Source organism: Struthio camelus, chromosome 8 (assembly GCF_040807025.1).
Source record: "Struthio camelus isolate bStrCam1 chromosome 8, bStrCam1.hap1, whole genome shotgun sequence".
Taxonomy (NCBI): domain Eukaryota; kingdom Metazoa; phylum Chordata; class Aves; order Struthioniformes; family Struthionidae; genus Struthio; species Struthio camelus.
In genome coordinates, this window is record NC_090949.1 from 9,750,755 (window position 1) to 9,776,007 (window position 25,253).

Below are 25,253 nucleotides of genomic sequence, written 5' to 3' on the forward strand. Positions count from 1 at the left end.
TATCTGAAAGCCTCCTTCATTTGGGATTCAAGAAAATGGTTTCTTGCATAATAGTAAATGACATTATTAATTTATTTGGAATTTTCTGAGGCACCAAAAAGTCTGAAGAAGTGCTATTTTGTGTTGACGCTGACACAAAATAACCATGACAGGTCATTCTTACTTTTCAAAATTGTCAGAGGACCAAAAATGCAGTGACTTGCTGTCTTGTCCAATTCTGCACCCTGCACTGAGTGTTCCCTCAGCAAAACCAGGATGGTGCTGAGGCAGAGCCTCGTGCTGGATACCTCCTCCGGACGGGGGCAAAGCACCTCTCTTAAAAGCGATTTGTACAGTCAGCCTTTATTGAGAACAAAGCAAAAAGCACTGGCTTTTAAACTTTCGATTTTTTTTAATGGGAAAAAGGCTTATGGCTTTCTTTTCAAGAAAAGAAGAACATCTTTGAAAAGACAGTGTCTATTTTTCTTTAATATCTACAGCAAGACCTTTCGGAGTTCAAGGTATTTATTTGGCTGCCGGTAGATTCAGGCTGCTGGAGGGGACTCCTGCGAACTGGCGCTGCGCAGCAATCGCCGCTTCTGTCAAAGGAAGATGAACCCCACCGCAGGCAGCAAGGAAATCTCAAAGTGCAGGGAAAGAAAGAAAAAAAACCCTTAAGAGGCAAAAGCAAATCTCCCTAAGTTAAAGCAAGAATTAAGATTTCTGACATCAGCGCTGCTCCTTCCGCACCTCTTTTATCGGCTTGCCCCCAGCAAGCCAATAATTCCAGCGCCTCAGGCTGGCCGGATTACCAGCTCCTGCGATGTGCCGGGAGCTTTCCCAGCCCAGCAGCATCCGTGGGGAAGAGGTGTTGCTGCTTGTGCCCCCCGGCCGGAGGCACTAAACCCTGCCAGGTCCCTCGGTTTTGACACGCTGGTGGGCGTCCCAGCAGAAAGGTCGTTTCGGACGGCGAAAGGGGCTCCTGCCCGGCGCTGCAGCCGGCCTCTCCGCCCGCCCGTCCGCGCATCTGCGCTCGCTTTGCTCTTGGCACCCGCTTGCGATGCCCTCGCGGGGTCCAGTCGCCGGCGGGCTCGGCAGCGAGGGGCAGCTCCCTCCGCGGCTGCCGCTGCCGGCTCCTCCCGGCTCCGGCCGCTCCACCCGGCCGGCAGCGGAAACGTGTCTCGCTACTTCTCGCGCCCGTAGCGACATGATGCCAAACCCAATACCGCTTTTTTCGCAAAGTGCGAACACGCTCCGTGAGCTTGACCTTTTCTAGGCCGCAAAAAAAAAAAAAAAAAAAAAAGAAAAAAAAGAGAGTCCTTGCGCTGCTGAAAGAAGCAGCGTTGCCGGATAAAACAGACGTAGCGGAGCAGAGTAGAGCTGCCCGGGCATCTTTTGACATGGTAGCTTGCTCCGGGGGCACGCGGGGGGACGAGCAGTGCAAAGGGCCAGGCTGGAGCGGGGCAGAGGCGGCAGGACGCGCCGCCCTCGCTCTGCCCTCCCCGCAGATGCCTGCAATAAACAGGGAATTTCTCCTGGCTCACCGATGCCCGCAGGCTCGCTGCTCAATGCGCGTAGAGCAAAGCCGGGCGCGCCGTTTGCCTGCCGCTACCCGCCCCGAGCAGCCGCTCCGGCGCCGGGGCTTTGGAAAGCGGTGCGCGCCTGGCACCCGCTGCAACGCGTGCGGCGCCCGCCGAGATGGGGCTGGCAGCGGCAGCGGGAGCGAGGCGCTGAGCTTGCCCCGGCAGCACGGGCTGCTCTCGCCTCGCCGGCTCTGCTCGCCCCGGCGCAGGAGACGCGCGGCATTGACGCCTGCCAAGAGGCCAAAATCAGGTTTCCAAGATGTCATTGCACTTTGACAAAGCTTTGTCTCATGTCTTTCAACACTTTTTTTTGGGGGGGAAAGAAATTAAAAAAAAAAGAAAGCTGAATTTAATTTCATTTTAATTTGACAACATTTGATTGATTCAAAATGACTTTGAGGAGGGAGGGGCAGTGGTTTGCTTGGTTTCCTTGTACTGCAAAGAAGTCCGAGTTATTTCTATTACATTTGTGCTGAAATGACTTTTTCCCTGCTTTTCAGTTTGGCCCATTTCACGAAAAAAAATCCACTTCAGTTCAAGCTCTCATTGAGGGTCCCCGCTGGTTTGTAGTGCTCCGCTCTCTAATAACGAATGCCAGGAGATTGGGACTCTAGCTATAAAAAGTGCTATGAAATTCATCTACTATTTATTATAATTAATTAGTTATTTTGCCACGGAGCATTTGGTCAGGAACCGCCCGGCGCAGGGCTGGCTGCTCCCGGCGCTTGAGCCCCCCAGGAGCCGCTCGGATGCGGTGCTGCCAAACCGGCGGGCTGCTGCAGAGGCTGGATCGCTTTGTCCCCCTTTCTGATGGATCGCTGGGTGCTTTTTCTTTGGCTTGAAACGAGACGCACAAAGCTTGACAAATAGCGGGGAGAAAAATTTCTCACTCCAGAATAATTCATTTTTTATTGCAATCCTTTGCTGCGCCCTTGAAGTTGCTGTGAGATAAAAATCGCTCGATGGAGGTTATAACAGGCGGAAAGCTTCGGCGCGCTGCTGAGCGAGGGGCGGCCGGGGGCCCCTGCGCCGAGCAGGTACAGCCCCACCAGCGCCTCAAACGCACGCTGGCACGCAAGAGCCAGCGAAAAGGCAGGGGCCTGCAGGTGCCGAAGAGCCGAGCTCCTTCCCCCGGAGCGGCTGCAAACGTCCACCCACGCCTTGCTGCAAACAGCTTCGCACGGTGCCCGTGCACCCGAAACGCTGCCTGGGCTTTGCCCTGGGCTGCTGCAGAAGGGGACGGTGTTGCCCCGCTGGGCTGGGGCGACTCACATCACGCTGGGTCTCAGCGTGGGCGCGGGAGGGCTGGGGATGGCTGTGTCGCCTTCTGGGTAATGGCATTTTCTTCCTAAACTTTCTGGTGGGATTGCAGGGGAATGAAAACTTTCCCAGACTGCCTTTGCGGCGCCGTGCCGTCCGGCTGGAGACGGAGGACAGCCGCCCTTCCCCGCGCGCCCCGCGCGAGCGCTCTGGGAAGCCCTTTGCCGCGTGCTGGCATTAAGAAGGATGCAGACATGGCAGATACTGTGAGTAATTTCTTGGTGCTTTATCACTGGAAAGTCCAAGGGACGCTCCAGGTAATCAGAGAAGGTGAAAAATTGCTTAGCACGAGAAGTCAGCCTGCCGTTCCTTTGGGTGATCGTTTTCAGCCTCTCGGACTTGAAAAATCAATGAACATGTGCAGAGGGCAGAGGCACGCGAGCCGAGCGCAGAGGCGTCTCCCCAGCTCCGGGCGACGATACGACACTTCCCCGCTGCGCGGTCGGTGCTTTGGGGAGGCAGCGGATGACCTCCGGAGCGGCAGGACCGCCGGCGCCCGCGGCTCGGTCCGCGCGGTGCTGTTCGCCGCGTGCAGGATGGGCATCACCACGCACAGCTCCGGCCCGCGGGACTCCTCCTTTCGGAAGGGATGCGGCGCCCCACTGCCACGTTTTTGGGAAGGAGAGGCGCCGCTGCTTGCTCTCTGCAGGGCACGTGGCCGGAGAGGCAGGGAGCAGCTGCCCCTCTTTGGGGTCCTCTTGGTGCTGCTACACTTGGAAGAGCCTCATGGGCTCAGACCCAGAGGAGGAGCCGGGAGCACCAATTAGAGCCGTGAAACCTCGGCGAACGCCGCTAGCAGGACTTGCACAAAGAGCACGCGCGGGGCCAAGCGTGGACTTCGTGGGGCTGTGCTCACCTCCAGCCCCTCTGCCATCCCGCACGGCCGGCCGTGGACCTGGCACAGCCACCCCGGCTCCTCAAGCGGCTCGGTGTGCGAGGGTCTGCGCCGGCCGGACTGCGCCGGGGCACTGCGAGCCGTGGGGCATTGCTGCCCGCCGCGCCGCGCCGCGTACCGTGCAGGCCTCTCCTGGCTCTGGAGCAGACGCAGTGGGTGATGACTTCCTACCGATGTGTCTGCCTGGCCGGTTTTTCTGCTTCTTAGCAGGTGCTTTATTGATGCTTGGCAATTTTTAAAAATCAAAATGTCACGTAATGCTCAAATCAAGTGCCTTACAAAAACCTAGGAGGCTAAATACAGTTAATTTGCACGGCGACCTTCACCAGCCAAGCCAATCAAAGACTGCAATCAAGCCACGGGCACCGCTCTGCGCAACAGGGGAGCAGAGGCGGCTGGATCGCAGCTCCGGGGTGCAAAAAGACGCTCGGAGCAGCGGTGACGCGGAGCAGCCCAGGAGCACCGCGGCGGCGAGCCCTGGGAGAGAAAAGCCGCTCGGTCTTGCCCTGCTGCCCGCCGCGGTCGCAGCCCGGCGCTGTCCCGCCTCCGGCCCTTGGCAGCGCCTCTTCCCTTGCCGCTAATAGGATTTGGGAGCTTAGCTACCCTTGCGCGATAACGGCAGCTCGCCCCAGAGCCTTTCAGGCACGGCTGCTCGGCTGCCTAAAAGCCCATAAAAGCTGCTAATGACAACGAATTCCTCCTCCTCACCTTGGGAGGAAGGCTCCTCGGCGCGGCGGCCGCTCTCGCTCTCGCTCGCGCCGCGGGCCGCCCGGCCGGCTCTGCACCGCGCGCCCCGGGGCTGCCCGGGGAGGGTCGGGTCAGGACGGCGGAGGGCTGCCTGCAGATCCCGAGCCAGGGGGAGGTTTCTAGCAGCAGAGGGGTTTTTTAATCTCATAGAAAAGGCTCAGTCAAATTTACAGGCTGGAGCCTTGCAGGCTGCAAGTAGGGAAGGTGTGGGTAGGCAGGTGGCTTGGGCTCCCTGTCCCCACGGCCTGCCCCCACCTCCCTCTGAGCGGCTCCTGCGTTCGTCACCGCTGCCGTTCTCCGCTCCTTCCCCGCGCGCTGGCTTCCCACGCTGTTGCGCCTCCGGCCTGCCTCCTCGCCGTGCTCCTCCCCAGCTCCGGCGCTGGCGAAATACAGAATTTTCCAGCTCCTTCAGCTGTTGCAGTCCCAGGCGGAGGCCAGGCAACTTTGCCCGTCCTACCGGTCACCTCCACCCCTGCTAATTCGGCAATGCCCCCGGCCGGCAGAGCAGCTGCGTCGTCCGACTTCGCTCGCTGCCTTTGAACAGCACCCTCCGGCCAGGCCAGCGAAAGCGGAAAAGAGGGCGTAGGGTTCAAGCTGGAGGGACGGTCGAAGCTGGCAAGCTCTCAGACTGAGTCGCAGGGCTCTGGCCGGGTGCAAATCCCAGATCCGAACGGTGCCTCTGGCCAGGGCTGAGCAGAGCCGTCTGCCCTTCAGCCCAGCAGAAGGGACCGATATGTCGAGGGAAGAGAAGCGAGACTGTAGGGGAAGCGACAAGGCGCCTTCACTGAACTGGGCTTTACCTAAGCAGAGAAGAAGCCAGGTACGTTTTGGACGAGGGATAGCTTAGCACAAGCCAATGCAGCTCCCAGGAGTGCATCAGTCCCTCCGAACCCCCGCTCCCCCTGCACGGCAGCATCACGGGTAGGACTGGAAAGGAAGCGGCTCCGCGCGCCAGGCTGAGCAGGAAAAGCAGGCAGGATTTCCCTGCCCGCAGCTCGGAGGCGGTGCAGAGGCCGTGGGGGGGCCGCGTGTCCCCGCAGCTGAGGTGGCTGGAGCGGGTTTACCGAGAGAAGAACAGGTTCGTCCTACAGCGGAAAATTCCTTCGAGGAAAAAGTTGCAATCATTGAGATGCAAATTAACCGTCCTCTCCTTGCACTGAATAAACTCGTTTTCCCTGCACAAAGCTCCAATAACCTATTTGTGAGAGCAGCGCTCGACAGAGAGATCTCCAGCTCCCCAGGAAGGAGCGGTGCATGGGAACAGAGAGCAGCATCCCAGACTTGCTTGTCCTTGGGACGTTTGAGCAAGGAATTAATACAATCTAAGTTTTTTTTATTCGTACGTTTTGCTAGGGAACTTTAAATAGGTTTTTAATATAGGAGCCTGGTCTGCAGCGTGTGAATCCAGAGAGCCTCTTGGGGCATGTACTAACCACTGTGCTTTAATAGAAAAACCGTACTATGATGACACACAAAACCCAGCATTAGGGGAGAAAAAGTCTCTGTGTTATATATTGTTCAGTTACAATTAAGATCTAATTATCCCATGAATTCTGTGATAATGGAACTGATATCAAATTATTTAAAGTACTGTGGACAAGAAGCCCTGTTAAAAAGACACTGCTCGGGCTGCAAGTTAAGTACTCAAATGTTGGGAAAGGCCAGATTTGTGGCTCCTTGTGCAACTTTAATTTTGCTCCATGTGCACCGAAATGAGAGAAAAGCCCCAGGAGAAAGGACTAAGCGATCATTTAACTAAACACTGCATCGTAATGTAAATGGGGGCAGAACGAAGGTCAAACAGACTACTATAAAACTAGCATGTCCTGATTTCTGAAGCTTGAGCTGGCAGCCTTTTAATGGAAACTTCGGGGAGATTTCCCATCCTTTTTTTTTTTTTTTAAATTTCCCAGCCGCTAAAAACGCGAAAGAAAAGGAGGAAAGACACGAAGAGCCTTTCTGCATGACGGTCCCGTCGCCTTGCAGGTCCCGCGGCCGGAGGCTCAGCGTGTTCATTCAATGCCTTCTCGGCCAGCCTCCCTTCCTATCGGGTTTTCTGTCCATCAGTTGAATGACCTCTCCTCCCTGCGCGGCGGAGCAGCCCCGGCCCCCGCCAGCCTGCCTGGCCCCCCGGGAACCTGGAGGGCAGCTCCGCTCCTCCCTGCGCGGGCGGCCCGTGCCTCCCCGAACCGGCCCCTTCCCAGGGCAGGGGGCAAGGCCAGCCCAGGGCGGGGGCTGCTGACCCCCCACCTTCACTTGGGCTTTCTCCTTAATAAACTTCGACCGACCGACCTACCTCATCAGGCAGAACCTCTTGTCATCGGAATTGCCCCCCTGCCGCTCTGGGCCCGAATCATTCGTCTCTTTCTAAAACGCCTCCAAAGGCCATCGGTTGTCTTCAAAGCCCTTTCTAGACCGCCGGTCCCTCGGGGCGCGCTGCTGGCTGCAGCCCGCCTGCCCGCTGCCCCGCCGGGGGCTGCGCTGCGCGGGCGCCTTGTGCTGCGGCCGCTGCGGGCTGTGTGACCTGCCCTTCTCCCAGGCCTTCGTCCCGCCTGGAGCCGCCGCTCCTCCTCGCGCGGCGGCCCCGGCGGAGCGGAGCGATCGGCACGAAGCCGGCGGCCTCCGAGAGGGCCGGCGGGTACCGCGCGCTGCCCGCGAAGAGCCGGAGAAGCACCTAACCGGCACTCCTCGCAGCTCTCAGCCTCTCGCCCTCCCAGCCGTCGGCACGACCGGCGCAATTAGACACAACCCCGCTTCGGGGCCGCTGCGCAGGGCGGCTGTCCGGCCCGCGCAGTCTCCAGCTGTGGGTATCGCATACAGGAACTGGCCTCTAACCATAAGTTGCACATTGGGTCCGCGGTCTCACCTCAGCCCCGATGGGCTCGGTAAGAGCAAGAGTATTTCAGGGTACGGCCAGCTGCTGCCAGGCCGCGGGTGGAAACAGCCATGCCAGAAGCAGCTCTCGTACCTGCTCCTGCGGGGCATCTCGTCGGCCTCCCGGCTCATCCGGAGAGCCCTCACCACGGCTTGGAGGCCAGTTTGCCAAACCCCAGTCAATCTAGCAGGTCTTTTATTGGTATCCAGCAGGTCTTACTGACATCCTACAGGTATGCTGAGCTGTGTTAGGGCTTGTGCAGCCCGAACAGAAGCGCCTCGCGCTCGGGGAGGCTTCTCACCAGAGCTCAAACCGAGAGTTGCTGGAGAAGACTTGTTTTCCATGAGGCAGGCTTGACTTCCATCAATTATACCACCATCCTGGAGTACTTTATTAATCATATCCCATATTGCATCGTCAGTTATTTTGTCCAGACCCTTTGATCTAAAAATATTTATCTCTAGTAAATGTTGTTTCATGTCTTTCTCAGTTAAAAACAAACCAGGAGAAATTTCCCCCAGCAGAGAAGCGAGAGGAGCAATTAGCAATAAAAAGCAAAACACAACAACAGCCAGAGCGGGAGAACAGACAGCAATCAATGTGAAACGTAAAAAATTGATCTGGGAAGGAAAAGCAATCGGCAGAAAAAAAAAAAATGAAGAAACCTCTGGTCCAAGGGGGCAAGAAAACAGCAAAGGGGGGATTTTTCAAGTCTGCGGTGCTTCGGAGGAGCCCGAGCCACGCGATGGGTCGGCGGGGAGCTAGAGACAGGCACCGAGAGCAGCGCGGACTCGGAAGAGGCAGAGGCGGGCAGCAACCGCTTCTGTTCGGCTTGCGGAAGGCAGCCGGGCAGCCTGGCGGGCTGCCGAGCGCGCAGCCCCGGCCGGGCTCGCCGGCCCCCATCCCGCGCCCCCGCGAGCTCCAGCGCTTCCGGCCGGCTGGGCTCCCGCAGCCCCCTGCCCGGGCCCGTCCGCTCGTTCGCAGCCGCGGCTCCGAAGACCTCTCCGGCGACATCTTTTCAGAAGCGGGGAAGCCTCCTCCGGAGGAAAGGGCCTGCCTGGCGGCCTCGCCGCGAGCGCCGAGCTCGGATCAGACCCGGGCCCGTCGCAGGCGACGTGCCCCGCTCCTGCGGGCACCAGCGCTGCGCAGCCGGCAGCCCGCCAGCTCCTCTGCGCCGCTCACGTGTAACCGGCTGCTCTCGGCTCTCTTGCTCTCTCTGCACGCTCTTCTCGTTGTGTTCCCCAGGTTGCAGAGGCATCTTTGCATCCCGATGACTCACCCCCCCGCAGCTCAGCTCGGGCAATTCCTCGCCGTCCCTCGGGGCGCGGGAACGACTCCGGCGCTCCGGCTGGGACCGGGAACGCCAGCCCAGCAGGGCATCACAGGGGTTGAAATGCTCCCGCTTTCCGCAGTCTCTGCGCCTACGTGGAGCTGCGCAGGGGCACCGTGCAGCGGCTCCTTGCCTGCGCTAAGCAGTGGTGCCGAGAGCCGAATTCCCCAGGGTACCTCGGGGCGCTTCGTGGCAGTCAGGGAGGCCGGCAGGAGCCGGAGCACGATCACCAGCTGGAGAAGCGGAGATGGGTTTGGAAGTGGGGACGGAATTTCAGGCAGGGGGCCCCTTTTACTTAATTTTCCCTGCAAAGAAGAAAAAAAGTGGAAAGAAATTCAAAAAAAAAAAAAAGAGCAAAAGAGCATTTTCTCTTCCCTCCTACCAACAGGAGAAAGGAAACCTTGCAGTAATTTATCTCTCCTTTTTATAAGTCCAGGAAGAAAGCGCTAACATATTTCTGTGTTTTCACCAAATGCTTCCCCCTTCCTCCCTAACCCCTTGTCACCCGAATGTATTACTCAGCTCAAATCATTTGCATCCCCTGTACAACGAACAAGGCACTGGGAAACTCGTGTGCCTCTGCCCACGAGGTCCGACTTCCCGTGGTGCCAGGAGCAGCACGGAGGCACCCGCTCCTGGGGTTTCACCAGCACGAATCAAAACAGCACAGGCAGGCACCGGGAGCCTAAATAAAAATGTATTCCCAGCACTGAAGGCATCCTGGAAAGCAGGATAACACAGTCCTTCCCCCCCATTATCTCCTTATATAAATGCCCTCTCTCTATGTATGCATGTATATATATTATATTTAATTATATGCATATCATATAATATTATAATATTTATTGCATATATATGGCTATATATAATGCCAGCTACTAGCAGGCACAAAGAAACATCTCGATGGAAATATTGCACCCAGGAGAACCACTCTTTCAGCAGCAGCTGTGAAATTCAGAGTCATTTTTTCTCCTTCCATTTAAGGAGATACCAATAAAAAACAAGCACAAAACCACAATGTGGTCCCATTTTTCAGTTCAGATGAAAGCAAGAATTATGCCATTTCCTAGGAAAGTCACAAGCCAAATGCCCAGGGTTTGAGAAAGAATTTTTCCCCTGAAACTGCGTTTCAGAAAACAACTTTCAACGTCATCTGGAGTTTTAAATGGGAGAATATAAAGCTTTTCCATAGATAATTTTGGAAAAATCAGGGAGTGGTGGATCATTCCCAGACCCTCCCAACCTACCTGGGAGCACCGGCCCAGATGCCCTCTCCCCCAGGCACCCACCGCTGCCCCGGCTGGCTCCTGCTCCCCAGCCAGGGCAGCCCAAGCTGGCTGCTAATTGGGAGCTAATTGAATCCATCTGCAATTACCTTGTCCCTGGTTCTGTTTCCAGCCTGCATGGCTGTGCTGTTTCAGGCCGAGGGCAGGATCTGAAATTATCAGTGCAAATTCCCTACGGCTCTGTTTATTAGGCCAGAGGACTTCCCCAGAGTAATCAAACTGAGTCAGAAATCGCATTAAACCCGCAAAACAAACACTGCTGTTTGCAGCACAAAGCCCTTCCTGTCTCATTAGGATCAATTAGGTTGTCTTGAGCAAACTTCTCCCCTTCCTTCTGCTGCGCCTGGGCCATTAAGCCCATCCTCCACCTAAACACGCACACCAGAAGATGTACGGGTGACAAATACCAGTGCGTCCCAGCCACTGCTTCTGGGCTGGCCAGGCCGCTCTCGCCAAAGCTGGTTACAAAGCTACAGGCAGCAAGATAGGTGTCCTGGCCACCCTTTCCTCCCTGCTAGGGATGTGCGCGCGCACGGCCTCTCCTCCCACCGGTCTGCGGGCAGTTGGCCCCGGTACGGGCTGCAGGAGCCTCCTCGCGCCGCTCGGGGCTGTCAGGCTACAGCCCGCCAGCCTCGGGCTGGATTAGTGCCTCGCCGTATTCATCTGCAGCCACAACACAGCCTGCTGGGGCCAAAAGTCCCAGCTGGAGCAGAGCGGCCCAGCTCATCGCCGCTGCTGATTTACACTGAGCATCTGCTGCAACTGTAGGAGAGGAATACATTAAGGCAGCATAAACCCAGGTAGCCAAGATGCCCTGGCAGCTGGCGTTGGCTGTCCAAACCCACCCCGAGGGGTGGGCAAGCTCAGGCACCAAGCCAAGAGGACTGTGCCCATCATCCCTCTCTGGGCCACGAGGACCACGTGCAAATTCCCAGCCGGACGTCAGCAGCCAGCAGCTGATGGTAAGCAGTCAAAGCAGCCAAACCGCTAACTCAGGTCTGCAGCCTGCAGCCTCCCTCCCTCACCTCCATGCTATTTAACAAGCCCCCTTCCTCCCAGCCGTGGCTGAGCATTGCACAGAGCAGGACAGACACAGCTTTCCTGAGAGCCAACTAGAAAAGGAAAGACATAACTGAACTCCCGACTCTGGCCACAACCGTTGCACAGTGAGATTAGCCCCCGGCCGTGGCTGCAAGCTTCCTGCAGAGCAGGCAGCGTGCCGGTCCTCCGAGGCCACGGCAGCACGGCCAGCTCACCTCCGTGGGCGCTCCTCGGCCGCGTTCAGGGCTGAGCATCCTCTAAGCTCTCCGCAAAATAACTCCTCCAAAGAGGCATGGGCAGCAGGTGCTGGCACAACCGCCCGGGTCGCGGTCGCAGCTCTGCAGCTGCTCAGGAGACACGGGAGTCGCTCGGGATGACGGCAGGAGAGGAGGTTGCAGGGGGAGAAGGGTGTTAATCCCACGAGGTTTGTGCTGTGCTTGGAGGTGGAAAAGAGAGGGGAAGGGAAGGGAGGGGAAGGGAGCTATCCCTGCCGGATCTGGGAACCACGGGAGAACCGGATCCGATTTCTGCTGGAAGGCAAATTACATGAGACAGCCTCCAGGGATTGTTTGGTTTCTCAGCAGTCTTTAAATATAAGAACTAGAAAATAAACTTTGATTTTAGCCTGGCACCAAAGTCTTTTCTTTCCTCTTTTTTTTTCCTGGAACCCATAAGCGGATGTCGTGCAGGCAATAAGCTCGATGTTGCAAGGGCGCCGGCAAAGACCGCAGCAGTGCACAGGGCTGTGCCGCGCTGGGACACCCTCGCTCGCAGCGCGGTGTCCGCTCTGCTTTAGTGCACAGCGCACAGGAGAGCACTTGCCGCTCTTGCAGCAGAAAAGGACCTTAAATGGCCAGTCTGCAGGGATCCGCAGTAGTACCCACGTGATGCTCATTAGAGACCCCCGAGTTAATGAGGCAAAGACAGGTAACAGCCTGGCGTGAGTACATCTGAGGAGGGCAGGAGCCCTCTCCCGGACAGTCGTGCTCCCAGAGCGCAGCTTTCCTGGTCGGAGGACGCACCGAGCCCCACGCCGCAGCAGCGCTGCTTCAGCTCAGCCCGAGCAGGCTCGCAGGGCTCCTAACCCGCACCACCGACGCAGATGCACGGCCCCAGCTGTGTTAGTGCAAAACCCCTGCAATCAATCCTGCTCAAGGCTAAAATATGCAGGTGAGAGGAAACATCTCTGCACCAAAGACTGGATGCGCAGAGGGAGTCGCAGCAGATACGTTTCATGGGACTAAAGCAACTGAGCACAGCTGCCACGGGAAACAAGGCTGGAGCAGCTGGTGCCACGCATGCAGCGCTGTCCACGATGATGTCTCAGGACAGCCTCCGCCTTGAACAGCCTTTGCTGAATACCCTTTGGAGTCTCTTTGAGATGGCAACGTGGGCATTGCAGTTAGGTTGGGAATTTGTACTTATTCTCCATCATTTTAGGAGCAAAATGAAGTTTTCCAGGAGACACATTCCCATATTTTACTCTTTCACCAGCAGAACTGTTGAGTGCCCAGGTCCTGAATGAAGGATGTTAGCTGGACCCTACTTTGAGAGCTTGGTGCAGCTGAGAGGGCCCATACCCGCGAGGACACGAGGAGAAAGACAAAGCTTTGCAATGTGAGCTTGAAGTGAAAAAGATTTACTGCCAGGAACATATGAAGTGACTCACTGAAGAAATTTGTCAAGGCACAGTTACTGGCAGGGAAAGGATGTGGAGGCCTGACTGTGGACAGTGCATCTGAGGATGAGCCAAACCGCCTTTGCGTGACGGCACGACCGTTCAGCGCCAGCGTTAGGGGACAGACGCCGTGCAGGAAGGGCTAAGTGGACAAGTGCTTCCGTTTCCCAGCTCCACATTGCTTGGGTGTCCCCCCACCTCAATGCCAGCAAGGCAAAGCCCTGCAGCAGCCTCTGAGCTGCAAGGCGGGCAGATAACATGGCAGCACGACACACTTTTGGCTGTGCCAGGTCTCAGTCCCAGCTCTCAGGCCCAGGGATGCCCGAGTGCTGGTCAGCTGCAGGAGAGACGCCGAGCTCCAGAGAGCACGGACCCACCAGGAACCCAGCGAGCACTGCACAACACAGCCGCTGCCGGAGAGCACCCGGCCCTCAGACCCAGCCACCGGCTTGGGGAGTCGGAGGGAGCACCCGTAAGACCTCATGAGCACAGGGGCCCTGCAAAAAGCCTCTCCGGGATGTCGGCCTTGCTGCACCACCACCAATGGAGCTGGGAGGGAATCGCCCAGTCGATTGCCACAGCTGCCGGCAGCAGGAGACCCCTGCTAAGTGCTCGACCCATTTTGAAGAGCTGCACTAACGACCAATGTCCGCACCAGGCCCGGGAGAAATCTGCAGGGATCCGCGTTGGTGGCAAGACACGCGAGGCCTGTTTGCAAATGGGCAAAACCATCAGCCGAAAAATTGAGTGTTTGCAACTAATTATTTTCAGCTACTGACCAGCTTTATGGATGGTTGAATAATATTCGTCAGATAAATTATTCATGATTTCTTTCCACTGATCAGCAAATCAATTAGCCACAAACCTTTCTTCAATTATTCATCCAGCTCCAGTGGGATGAACGGGTGGAATTACGACACGCGTAATGAACGAACGAGTACTTCCAAACAGGGACCCTTGACCTTCTTGTGCCTCATTCGGAGCTTGCTCAAATCACCCAGCACTTTGCTTCATAGCTAAACCCTCCCGCGTTCATATCCTGTTGAAGGGGAAGACGAAGGAGGAAAAGCAATAGAAAACCAGTGGGGAGGGTGGGAAGAGAGAGAAGGTAGAATGAAAAATGGAGATTAGAGGGAAAGAAAGTCTCTGGTGAGCAGGAAAATGCCAATACATCACGAGAGCACCCAGCTCTGGAGGAGGCTGGGAGCAAGCAGGCCCTCCTGTCTCTGCCCTGGAGCACATCTGTTAGTGCCCCCATATAACCCCGGCAGCAGGCACCCGTGGGCACGAGGGACGTGGTGACGCTGTCGAACGCGCCTTGCCAGAGAGGTTCGGCAGGGGTCACTGGAACCGAGAGCTGGGACCGAGGCCTGATCAGCTGAGACCAGCACCCGACCGTCGCGCTGCCGACGGACGCCGGTGCCTCTGCCGAGTCTGCTGCGGCCAAGCACGCTCCATCATATGCGAGCTCTGGGCAGAAGTAACTGGGTAAGCAGCCTGCAGGATGTTTGAGGTCAGGACGTGATGACCTGCGAATCTCTCTGGCTATAAACTCCATGGATCTGGGTGTATCAGAAAGCTGCATTTCTGCAAATGAACCTCTACAGTTTCAACTCACTGTGCAAGCACTCTTAAGCCAAAATTAAGGTGTGTTGACAATAATTAAGCTGCACTGTAAACGCAAGTAAGAGTTATTAGACTAACGAATAGCCAGATTAGCACAAGAGCTGGCTTTGCCTAACTGGAGTAGAAACCATAGAGTTGTATTAAGTGTAGCATAATTCAGCATAAGTGTGATGAGTGACCAGGAGGGTGTAGAGAGAACTCTGAATTGCTCCGCGTTGCAAGACTTCACATCACAACTATGCCGATGCTCCAGCTCGCAGACGTGAGGCCTGCTTGTCATAGCTGCTGTGGTCGTGAGCGCCTCACAGCAGTCTGTGGTATTGCTCATTATTGTGGCTGGAAATTAAGGTAATGGCCAGCCTGCACACATAGAGCAGGTCCAGATGTAGGAGGGCACCCAGAGCTCTTTTTCCTGCAAGGGTGCGGGGATAGGAGCAGGAGCAGCAAGGCACAGAGGGTCTCCTAATATGAGTCCCCTGGGGAAACCTGCTCCCGTCCCCCCTAGTTGGCACAGCAAGGCTCAGGTGCCAGGCACTTGCACTGGTTCTCCTGCCACGACTTTGTTTTTGCTTTAGTTTCACTGTGTGATAAACCTTATCCATAAACTGCAGCCCCCAGAGGTGCTCTTCCCCTGGTGGGACGCTGCATCCTCTGTTAGCAGAGAACAATCATCGCTACTGTAAAAGTCACCAAAACACAGACCACGAAATCCCAGTAGCGTGGGCAGCACAATCAATACATGCTGCAGCTCAGGCTGCAAGTGCCCTTCACCCCCCCAGCAGGCATCCTAGGGACGGGTGATGACCCTGCCCTTTTCCCCACAACAGGTCAAACACCCTTCAACAGGCCGTCCTGAAGCAACCTCCATCCACCCACACGGCTCGGGGGACCCAGCGCTCTGCTGCTCTGCAACGTGCAATCAACGCAGCGCCGAGGGAGAGCCCCTCGGCTGCCTCCGCTCAGCGCCGCGGAGAGAGCTGCGTTCAGCACAATGTCTCTTTGCTGCCTCTGCAAACACAATCTTTTCCAGGTCCCGCTAGACCCAGGAACCCACTGAACCACTGGAGAAAGCCAAGGCTTGTAAGGGTTGGGTGTCTGGTATTAAAACAAGGCTTAAGAGTTGCACGCGGTGCTGTTTTAGTGCTGCGGCAAGATAGAGGTTTTGCTCGGGGTGTCATTACCCCAAGGACCACACAGGGGAGCGAGAAGCCTTGTCCAGTGCTGCATGCTGGAGCTGCCGGCAAGAGCAGCAGCCCAAGGCCCGGGGAGGGAAGGAAGGATGAAGGAAGGGAGGGGGACCCCACCAGCTGGCCTTCCTACCCTGCAGCTGGAAGCATATCTCCTGAGTCAGGGGTCTGGCAGCGCATTACTGCCGGGGAACCAGGGGGTGCTGCGGGCAGGCCAAGACTCGCAGGAATTGCTCCGAGGCTCGTGGCCACGTCGCCACGCTGCCCTTTCCTCGGGGCAATGCCCCCGTCTCGACCCTTGCAGCAGAAAATAAAGGCACTGCATGCTTTCCTGAAGATTTTGTTAATTTATAAAGTTACCGCAAACACAGCTGAGCACCTTGCCTTCCCACTTCAAGGCCAAAACTCTCCCTGGGAATGTCGTGAAGAAAACAAGCTGTTTTGCAAAGTGATTAGAAGTTACAGAAAAGGAGAGATTAAATACAAAATGTCACTAGAAATCACTACTGGGAAGGGTGGCATGTAAAATACTGGGAAATAACTCCTGCAAGGGCAAGTTCATTCTAGAAACACAGGGGCCTCTGAAGCTTTGCCTCAGGCAGCAGGGTCTGCGTGCAGGGGAGCAGAGCTGCTGGAGCGCCGTGCTTTGCAGGGAGCCTCACCCCGCACCACCTCCAGCAGCAATGGCTTTGGGTCCGGGAAAGTCTGTGCACACATACTGCTGCAGCTGGGCACATATTCCTGAAGCAGTAATAACAAGGAGTCAGATCTGCCAGGGGAAACGCGCTGTAAAAGTGCCTTCACCAAGCCATGAAAGTAGGGCACTGGGCAAATTTAGATGGCTATGTCTGTTGTCAGCATGGTGAGAGTGCTAAAGGTCCTGCTGATGGTCAGGGCACATCAGAATCCCCTACATTCCCCGAGTCTGTTGCTGTCCTTCAAAGTGGCAGGGAAAATACCTTACAAAAAGAAACAGAGACCAAAATGACAGAAGGGGTTTGAAAAAGGCAAAGGAACAAGGAACAGGTGGAGCTGTAACGTTACATACTTGAGCGGCTGAGTTTCACAAAGCTGAAGCAGATGAGGAGAGCTTGCACCCCAGGGTTCCCAAAGAACTGTCCACCTACCAGGGGTCAGACCCTCTCCCAGGGAAGAGTCTCATCCCGGGTGATGAAGGCAGCACACTGACCACAGGATCGGCTTCTGGTGCGTTGCTGGACTCTGCACCACCAGAAACATGCAAACTGAGCCTGCCTGGTGTCTGGGACAGGACTCACTGCAGTTCAACCACTGCTGGCAGAAGTTGAGTTGCGTGGACTGAAGAGATGGTCTCAAGGCATCAGCTATACAGGCAAATGCAGGTGAGTGATTCCTGCTGCCTTTAATGTCTGTATGACTCTCCAAAAGGAGATTTCATGAAAGGGCAATGGTAATGGGAGGTGAGGAGGTGTTTCAGGAGCGTATATAGGACCAGTCAGATGCGGAGTGGGGAGTGAGGAAAGGGAGGTAGTGTTATCCCTGTGAAAATCTTGAAGCAGGTCTAGATACAAACAGTGAGGACTCAGATGGGATCCAAAGCCCATGCTGCCCTTGGCAGATGTGAGGCTGTGCTGTGGGGCACAGCCTGGGAAAGGGCTTAGGGACAGCATCCTGCACTCTGGGGCTGATCACAGCCCCCCCAGGGTGGAGGTAGGGATAGGGATGGGGATAGGGAGCCCCAGATGCCGGAGCCGATCTCAGCAGTTGATCTCAGTACCCTGATCACCCCAGGACTAGGGTAGGAGTGTGGAGTGCCGGATGCCAGGGGTGATCTCAGCCGCGAGGGCTGGGGCCGGGGACCCGGGATCGGGGGCTGCTGCCGGGTCCCACGAATGGGAAGGGGGACGGGGATGGGTCCCAGCTCCTAGGAATGGAATGGGGATGGGGGTCCCTATCTGTGTGCGGGGGGGGGGGGGGCGGTCCAGCTCCCGGGGGCGAGGAAGGAGGACGGGGAGGCGGGCGGCCCCCCGCGCTCCCCCCGCCGCTCCGGCGCGCCCGCCCCCAGCGCGCCTCCCGCGGACGCCGAGCGCGGCGCGGGGCCGCGGGGCCGGCGAGCGGCGGCGGCGAGCGGCGAGCGGCGGCGGCCCGCAGCCCCCGACGGCGGCGGCGGCGATGCGGCGAGCGCGGGCGGCGGGCGGCGAGGCGGGGCGGCGGGCAGCGCGCCGGGGGCGGCGGGCGCCGCGGGGCTGAGCGGCCGGCGGGCGGCCGGGGCTGCGCCGCCGGCCCCGGCACGGGGGGCACCGGCCCACGCCCCCCCCTCGCCCCCCACCCCCGCCCGCCCGCCCGCCCGCCCTACGCGCCGCTCGGCACACGGGATTTACGGCGCGGACCCGCAGCCTCCCCCCCGCAGGTAAGGCACCGCCGCCCGCCCGGCACGGCCCCGCCGCGGGATGCTCCGGGCTGCGCTCCCCCCCACCCCGCCGCCTTGCCCGGCTCCCCACCCGGTACAAGTTTCCCCGTGGCGGCGGGGAGGCTCCGGTCCCACCGGGCACTGCGCCCCCCCCCCCCCGCCATCGGCTGCCGCAGGAGCAGGGCTGCCCCCCTTGGGGCTCCGGGCAGCCGCCCCAGGCTTTTCCCCTCCCTCCGCTTCCCCGGCCGGCGGCGACCGTGATGCGGCCCCCCCCCCCCCCGGGGGCCGGGGACGGGGCGGGGGCCGCTGCCCACCCCAGCGCTGCAGCGCCCGGCACCGCCGCCTCCGGCTCCGGCCGCGCCGGGGCCAGCGCCGGGGCGAGGGCGCCGCGGCGAGAAGCCCAGACCCGGGCGCTGGTACTAATGCGGGGGGGGGGGGGGGCTGATCCGGCAGAAGCTGCTGTTGCTTTTGGAGCAAACTTAGCTCCGGGAAGCCTGCGTGCAGCCAGGGAGCCCACGCGTGTGAGCTGTGCGGTGCCAGGGTGGCCGCAGGACATGCCCCGAGCCGCCTGCACCTCGGGATGCTGGCACTGCCCCTGGGGACCGGGGTGTCCCAGCCTAACGGGCGGTCTCAGGCTAGGCCTCAGCCAGGGGATGCGAGAGCGCCGCGGTTCCTCTCCCATCCTCCTGAGGGGATCTGAACTCCCTGCAGCCCTCCTCAGCCTGGCCCGGGCGCTGGAGGCTGGCTGTGCTGGGAGGCTGTCGCTGCCGGAGGGATGCTCCAAGCCCGTGTCGGAAACCCTTCCCCTCTGCAGCCAGCCCTTTGCTGAGCCACGGAAAGTGAGCATGGGAGAGGTTGTGCAGCCCAGCAGCTACAGACTGCCCGGGGATGGGGGACAGAGGTTTCAGCCCTCCCTGGTGGATACCGAGTATGCTCGGAGGGGGACTGCTCTCCGTCCCCTCTCCTAACTGACTGGCACTACCCACTCAGAGACCTGACTCTGCACGTGACATATGTGGGTACTGCTACGGGTGGTGAGTGCAGGGAGTGCCTGAGCAGAGCAGCCCGAGGTGTGACAGTGCCCAGCCATCACGTGTGGGTTTTACTCGGGGACTTCCCTGTGCCTGGAACATCCCTGTTTGCAGCCTTTCCCCCTTTTCCCTGCACGGTGGCAGGCTGTGACCGTGCGTCGGGCAGCCAGGCTGCGCAGCTGAGCCGTGACTTCGCGGGGGCGTGGGGTATCGATCCGCAGCTTCGCTAGCGCCCGGGAGGAAGTCGTGCTCAGTCTGGCGCGTCGGCGGGGGATCGTGATCCAGGCGCTCGGAGGAGGTCCAGCTCTGGAGTCCTCGCTCGGCGCTTGCCACCGCTCTCCTTATTGTAGGGGAGCAGGGCAGCTGGGTGGGCACAAATGTTCATATGTCCTGGGCCGGTTTGTGCCAGGAATCTGGAAGCCTCGTAGCTGTGTGACCTGCTGTCACCTGCCCAGCGAGCGCTAACTCCGGGAAGGGGAGCCAGGAGCGCCCCTGCTAGAGGGGCAGCGCCAGCCGCGCTGGGAATTGGGAGCCGGAGCTGGGCTGCCTCTGTCATCGCAGCTCCTGGCAGTGGTGTGTGAGCGGGGAGACGCCAGGTCCCCTTCCCGATTAGGGGGCGAGGGGGAAAGGATATATTCAGGATGGGCTGAAACCTGTAAGGTAATCTAGTGTCTGTAAGGCTACAGAGATGCTGTCCTATGGCCCTACGCTGCTCCGACTGTGAAAATCCAAGTAGCATCGTTTGGCCATCATTTGGTGTGGGACCCGGCTCCTGTCCCCTCGGGAGGACCGTCAAATGAGGTCCTCCTCCAGAAGTTCCCTTCCCCTTGAGCGTCACAGATGTAAGATGACATAAGCACGGATCCTGCAATTTTAGGGCTCTCTACAGGCTTTGCTGCAACAAACAGTAGCCTGGGCTGAATATAAAATGGGTTTATCTCTGTTTCCCAATGTGAAGCTTTTGCCGTCAGAATGAAAACAGATGTTTGGCTGCCTGTTTAAGCCAGTTTTGCAGAAAATCGCCTCTGGTTAAGACACTAGCAGTACTAGGGACTCAAGCCCTGTCCCGCTTAACTCCGTGGCACCAAAGGCAGCCTGAGCGCAACTGTTCTTCAAATTCCTCTGAAAATTGGCAAAGCCAGGATTTTTGCCAGAGAGGTTCTCCCCCCCCCTCCCCGGGTTAAAAAATACTAAGAGGAATAAATACAAGACAGAACACAGACGCGCAAGGAGGTTTTCACAGCTGTGGCTGAGGCCGCGAGCGTGGCGTGGCGTGGGACCGCTCTGTGGCTGGCACTCCAGCCTGGAAGCGAGTTCCCCGAGCGGCGCCCGTCCCGGCTCCCCGCGCCCGCTGTGCGCGGCAGGCGCTCCGAGGAGCTCTTCAAAGGGTATCAGAGGAGGATCTGGGCCCTAGCTTTTCTGTCTTCCTGCAATAAGAAGGCAGTAGTGGGATATCCCTCGGGAGCGCTGTGTACAAACACATACCGACTTGGGAAATAATTGCGCTGGTTATTAAATTATTTAGCGCGTGGATCCAGAGAGAGAATATTTTTCTATTCCTGTTTTTCTACTTTAATAAATTGATAAATTGCTACTGATATTTTGCTACGTGCCCCTTCGGGGCACAGCCCTAGTGGTGCATTGTGGCAGAGCTCCTCGTCTTGCAGGGTTTTCCTTTTGCTGGTTGCACTGTGCTGCTGCCGAAGGGCTCTGGCTGGGACCGGGGCCCCGTTAGCCCCTGTGCAGGGCTGCGGTCCTGCAGCAGGCTCACGGTGCCCCACATCCTGGGCAGGAGGAAGGGAGCAAGCTTGCACCATCTCTTAGAGGAATGGCATGGACCGAGTTTGTTGAATCAGAGCTATCTGGGTACGCTTGCTCTGCATTCACAGTTTGCTGTTGTTGCTTTGACAAGTAGCTTTGTATGTAAATAGAGATTTCTGCAAAACTTCTGGGAGGAGAAGCTGGCAATTGAATGGCCATGTGGCAAAAATGTGTGCGTGTGTGTGTGTGAGATGCAATCTAAACACAAACGGGAAAACATGCAGCGCTGTGGAAGTGAGGCAGATCTCGTTGGCTTTCATCTCTCCCCGCAGCGTCCTTTGTCAAAAGACGCTTGCATTACCCCAAAGGCAGTTCTTCCCAACCTGTCCCTAAAGCAAATCCCGAGCGGCAGAGCAGAGGGAGTCCTTTTCACGAGGCATGGGGTGTCTCTCCAGATCTGGAGAGAGCTCAATTCGAAATATTCGAGAAGGAGAGCTCTTATTTTGAGGTAGCAACCCTGGGCCTCCCAGAGGCATGCCCATACAGACGGTGGCATGCCTTGACTCCCATGCGCCGGGACAGGGTCCCTTCTCCCCCTCCTGCTGGGCTGGCCGCACAGATCGCCCTTCTGGAAGGTGGGCAGGAGGCGCTGGTGCCCGTCTCTGGTCTCACCGAACGTGACCGTGGGATGCGCCAGGTTGGGCAAGCAGGTGCTTGGAAGCGGCCTGTCATTGCCCAGGGTAGATGTGGTCAGAGACCCTTGTGGCTCCCTGCTACCACCCACCTGTGCATTCAGGGCCCGCACATCCTTCTTCCCTCCTGCCCAGAGCCGGTGTGGGAACTGTTGGGACCTGGGATTTGCAAACAGCCCCCAGTAGCCAGCAGGGTGGAGGACTGCTGAGGAAGCCTCCAGCTCAGCAGAGACGCAAACAAAGCAGGATTTCTTGAGCACTCTAGCAATAGCTATTAGCTATGCTAAAGAGATTACCAACTCTGCAGGACTCATCAAGTGTTTAAAACATAACTCAAGCATCAAAGGCAGCTCTTACAGGCCAGCATTTTCACATCAAGTAACTGAAAATTCCTACCCAACTTAATTAAAACATCCACTAGGCTTGTTAAAAGCAGAAAACAAAGGCTTTTCTTTTTCCTTAAGCACCAAGCCATTTTTAAGAAAGGAGTTTACAGAAAAGTATGCAGATTTCTTTGTTAATGAATCACCTTTGTTGAAGTCTCATATCCCCAGACCACTGTGTCTGATTAATCTCAAGCTTTCCAAAAAGGAAATAAATACGTTTTTTTCTCCTGGCTAGAGACCACAGAAGAAAGATGAAAAAGTGAGAAGAGCTTTGTAGAGAAACTTAGACAAGAGGATGGGGGAGTGTCAAAACCAGACCTATAATAGGAAACAAGTCACTGAAGTGCTGGTGAAAGTACCTTTCATCTTGAAGGATCCAAAGTGCTCTGCAGCGCATGAACACACACAGGAGCTGGAAAATAACTGACAACAACTAGCATCATGAGACGAAGTCACCACCCTTCGTGGCAGCAGAGTCACCGCAGGCAGGTCACCATCTCCTTGGTTTTGTTCTTTACCTGCCATCATCCCTGATATCCCCTGATAGCCTTTCAGGTTGCTCTCCATGCTGGATTTATTGGCCCAGCTCTTCTGCAATACCGGGGCTGTCCGAGTACGCAGCAGCTCTGCCCCACTACATGCTTGGTCCATGAGAGCAGGGCAGTGCCACCGCCACCTCCCGTAGGGTCCTGATTTCATTGTCATTCCCCACGATGTGCCCAGGCTGGTTGCATCGTCCCCGGGCTTCAGCCTATATCCTCCCTGGACACTCTCCCACCGCTGTCCGCCTCAGAGGTCTTACCCTATTTCAGGGTCCTTGGAGGAGCCTTAAAAGAGGTAGAGAAGCTCTCTCTGCGCGAGATACAACGGGGATAGCGATACCGGAGCTATGAGCACATTGAATACAGAATTTAAACTTTAGCAAATGCCTTTATGGCATCCACAGAGGCCTTGAACGTTTTAGGATTAGATCCCATTACATTCATTTTAATGGTTTTGATCAATAATGAGTTAGCAGGAACAAAAAGTATTAACTAGCTCATCCCTCTTCTAGTGTTTATGGGAGAGATTGAGTTCTTCCTTTTCTCTATGTCCTGCGTGGTCAGAGGGTTTCTGGAAGGGTAGCGCTGCGAAATGCCATCAGGAGCAGAGCTGCTTCGACTGCATCTTACCAGTCGTGTTTGTAACACACCGGGCCTCTTTTGGCAAGCGACTTGCCGCTCTCTGCGGTTGTAAGTTGTTGTCGAAGCAGGCGTGGGAGAACAGGCGCGCTTCGGGAGCATCTCCGCACGTGGCTTTGGCGGCAGGATCAGATCGGCTGCAGGTGGGACCGGCGGGTGCGCTTCGCAGCCTCCGCGTGCGAGCGCACCGAAAAGGCGCGTGTGACGGGGTAGGGGCAGCCCCGGCTGCGTCGGCCCTCCCGCGCCGGGAGCGTGCCCGGCAGGGGCTGGGAGCGAGCAGAGCCGGAGGCCGCGTGCGTGGGGAGGTGTGCGAGCACAGACTTTATGCCTGCGCGCTCAGGGCATGGTTAGGATGTGAAACACAGGGATTAGGAGGTAGACAGGGTTTTTACATTGAATGTTTATAGCGCCTTCCTCGCTTTGTGTCTAGACATAGCTATAAATGAGGGAGAGGGCTATTATCTAGGAATAAAACTGTTGAAACCAGCCCTGGAGAGCTTGTTGTTGTATTTCCAAGGAACTGGGAGATTCCTTATGATTAATGTAACAATATCGAGGGCTGTAAACTCACCACAGTTGGGTACTGAGTCAGGGGACGCACTGACAATGTTCCTGCCACTTGCAGCTTAGACTCCGCATTAGCTACGGTCTCTCGCCAGCCCTTGGCAGTTCTGGGGCTGCAGCTTGCTCACAGATCACTGGTTCAGACCCGAGGGCGGCCGTGGTGCGCATGAGCCCCGGGTGGGGACGCGGGGGGAAGCTCCTGGGAACTGAATCCAGACTCCCAACCCCTGTCCCCAGCCTGGATTTCCAGACCTTTATTCGTTCCCGGTAAATACAGATGGGAGGCGTTGAACTACAGGAATCTCTTTTCTTTTGGGTGCGAAATCTTCTCTCTGGCCTCTGCTTCCCCCAGGTCCAGCAAGGCGGGGTCTCGGTCTGTGCGTAAGGCTTTGCAGTACTGTCATAATAGCAGCAAGAGTAACGAAGAGGATAGACTTCAGGAAAAACAGCTTAGCAGCAACTCGCAGACAGGCTCCTGGCAGCGTGCGCAGCTAGAGCACAAAGCTGCGTGCAGCTTATCTTTTTTTTTAGCCAAGAGAAACTTGCCGATACTAGGTCTGAATGGTGGAGCATCAGGGGATGTCTCTTCCTGGCCCTTTGGCTGCAGGAGTGTCGTTCTAGGATGAAAAAGGGAAAGAAAAGGGTCCCAAGTACTTGGGGTTTGTAACTCTGCAAGGACAGGGGGCTGCAGCTGTGACCCACAAGCAAAGGACTCTCTCTTCGTATTAGCTGCTGGCTGCCTCCCCCCAGGGCCATTGCATTGCTCAATGCCTCTCTTTTCTTCAGTCCTTTGAACCACTTCCAACCTGAACACTTTTTATTTTTCTAACAAAAAACTCCACCAGCTGTGGAGTCAGTGCACACGACTGCCTTTTAGGTCACTAGCATCAGGGGCGACGGATCCCACCCAGCCCTGCCTGGAACGTGGGGCCCTACCTCAGGGCAAAGGGTTCATTTTCCATATTGTGGAGCTGTCAGAAAAGCCAAGAGGAGGGGGACTGTGCATGACTGAAAGCACAAAGAAATGAGCAAAGAAGTGTCAAAAACTGCCTGCAAACTGCAAATTTGTGCAGTAAATAAAAGAGAGCACAACCGTTTCTTAAGTGGTTCGATAGCATAGCATGAGTTCCCTGATGACCCCACAATCGTTTTGCTATTGAAAGCCAGGGGGGATAATTACATGATTGAAAATAAAACCAATGGTTGTCCACTGGGAGCCATACTGCAAAAAAATTCTGAGCTGTGCGGTCAGTGCTTGATGGACAGGTAGACTGAGCAAAAAAGGGAGCGTTGGAAAGACAATTAACTGGCCCTACTCAATATTAAAGGCACCTCTATTAATACTTCAGAAAGCACTAATAAATGATTCATAGATGTTTTAATAAATCAGTACTCGATTGTTATAGGTTGGGACAGAGGTTAGTTGCTTGCAACCGCAAGCACCCCTTCCTCCCATTGTGCGTCCAGCCGGCCGGTGCAGTCGTCTGCCAGGCTCGTGGCATCTGTGACAGGTTTCTGAGTCTTGACCCAGCTATTTGCAATCACCCTCCTAAATGCAGAGTAATAACCTTTAAAAATGACCTATCGCACCACATGCCTGTAGCCCTCCCGGGAGGGCACAGAGCAGTGTCTCGCTCTGCTCGCAAGCCGAAGTGGAGGTGCACAGGGCAGCACGGAGGACAACCGGTGCCATGCAGGCTGC

The 25,253-nt window shown here is 56.8% G+C and overlaps 2 protein-coding genes across 3 annotated transcripts in view; both read left to right on the forward strand.

Annotated features, from left to right (window-relative positions):
• NOS1AP (nitric oxide synthase 1 adaptor protein) overlaps positions 1 to 25,253 on the forward strand; it is a 273,521-nt gene that overhangs the window by 116,624 nt on the left and 131,644 nt on the right. The gene's annotated exons all lie outside the window — the stretch shown is intronic.
• Positions 17,858 to 25,253, forward strand: part of TMEM121 (transmembrane protein 121) — a 44,438-nt gene continuing 37,042 nt past the window's right edge. Inside the window, exon 1 of the mRNA XM_068952548.1 lies at positions 17,858 to 17,936. The gene's annotated coding sequence lies outside the window, so the exon portion shown is untranslated. The remainder of the gene's footprint in view (positions 17,937 to 25,253) is intronic.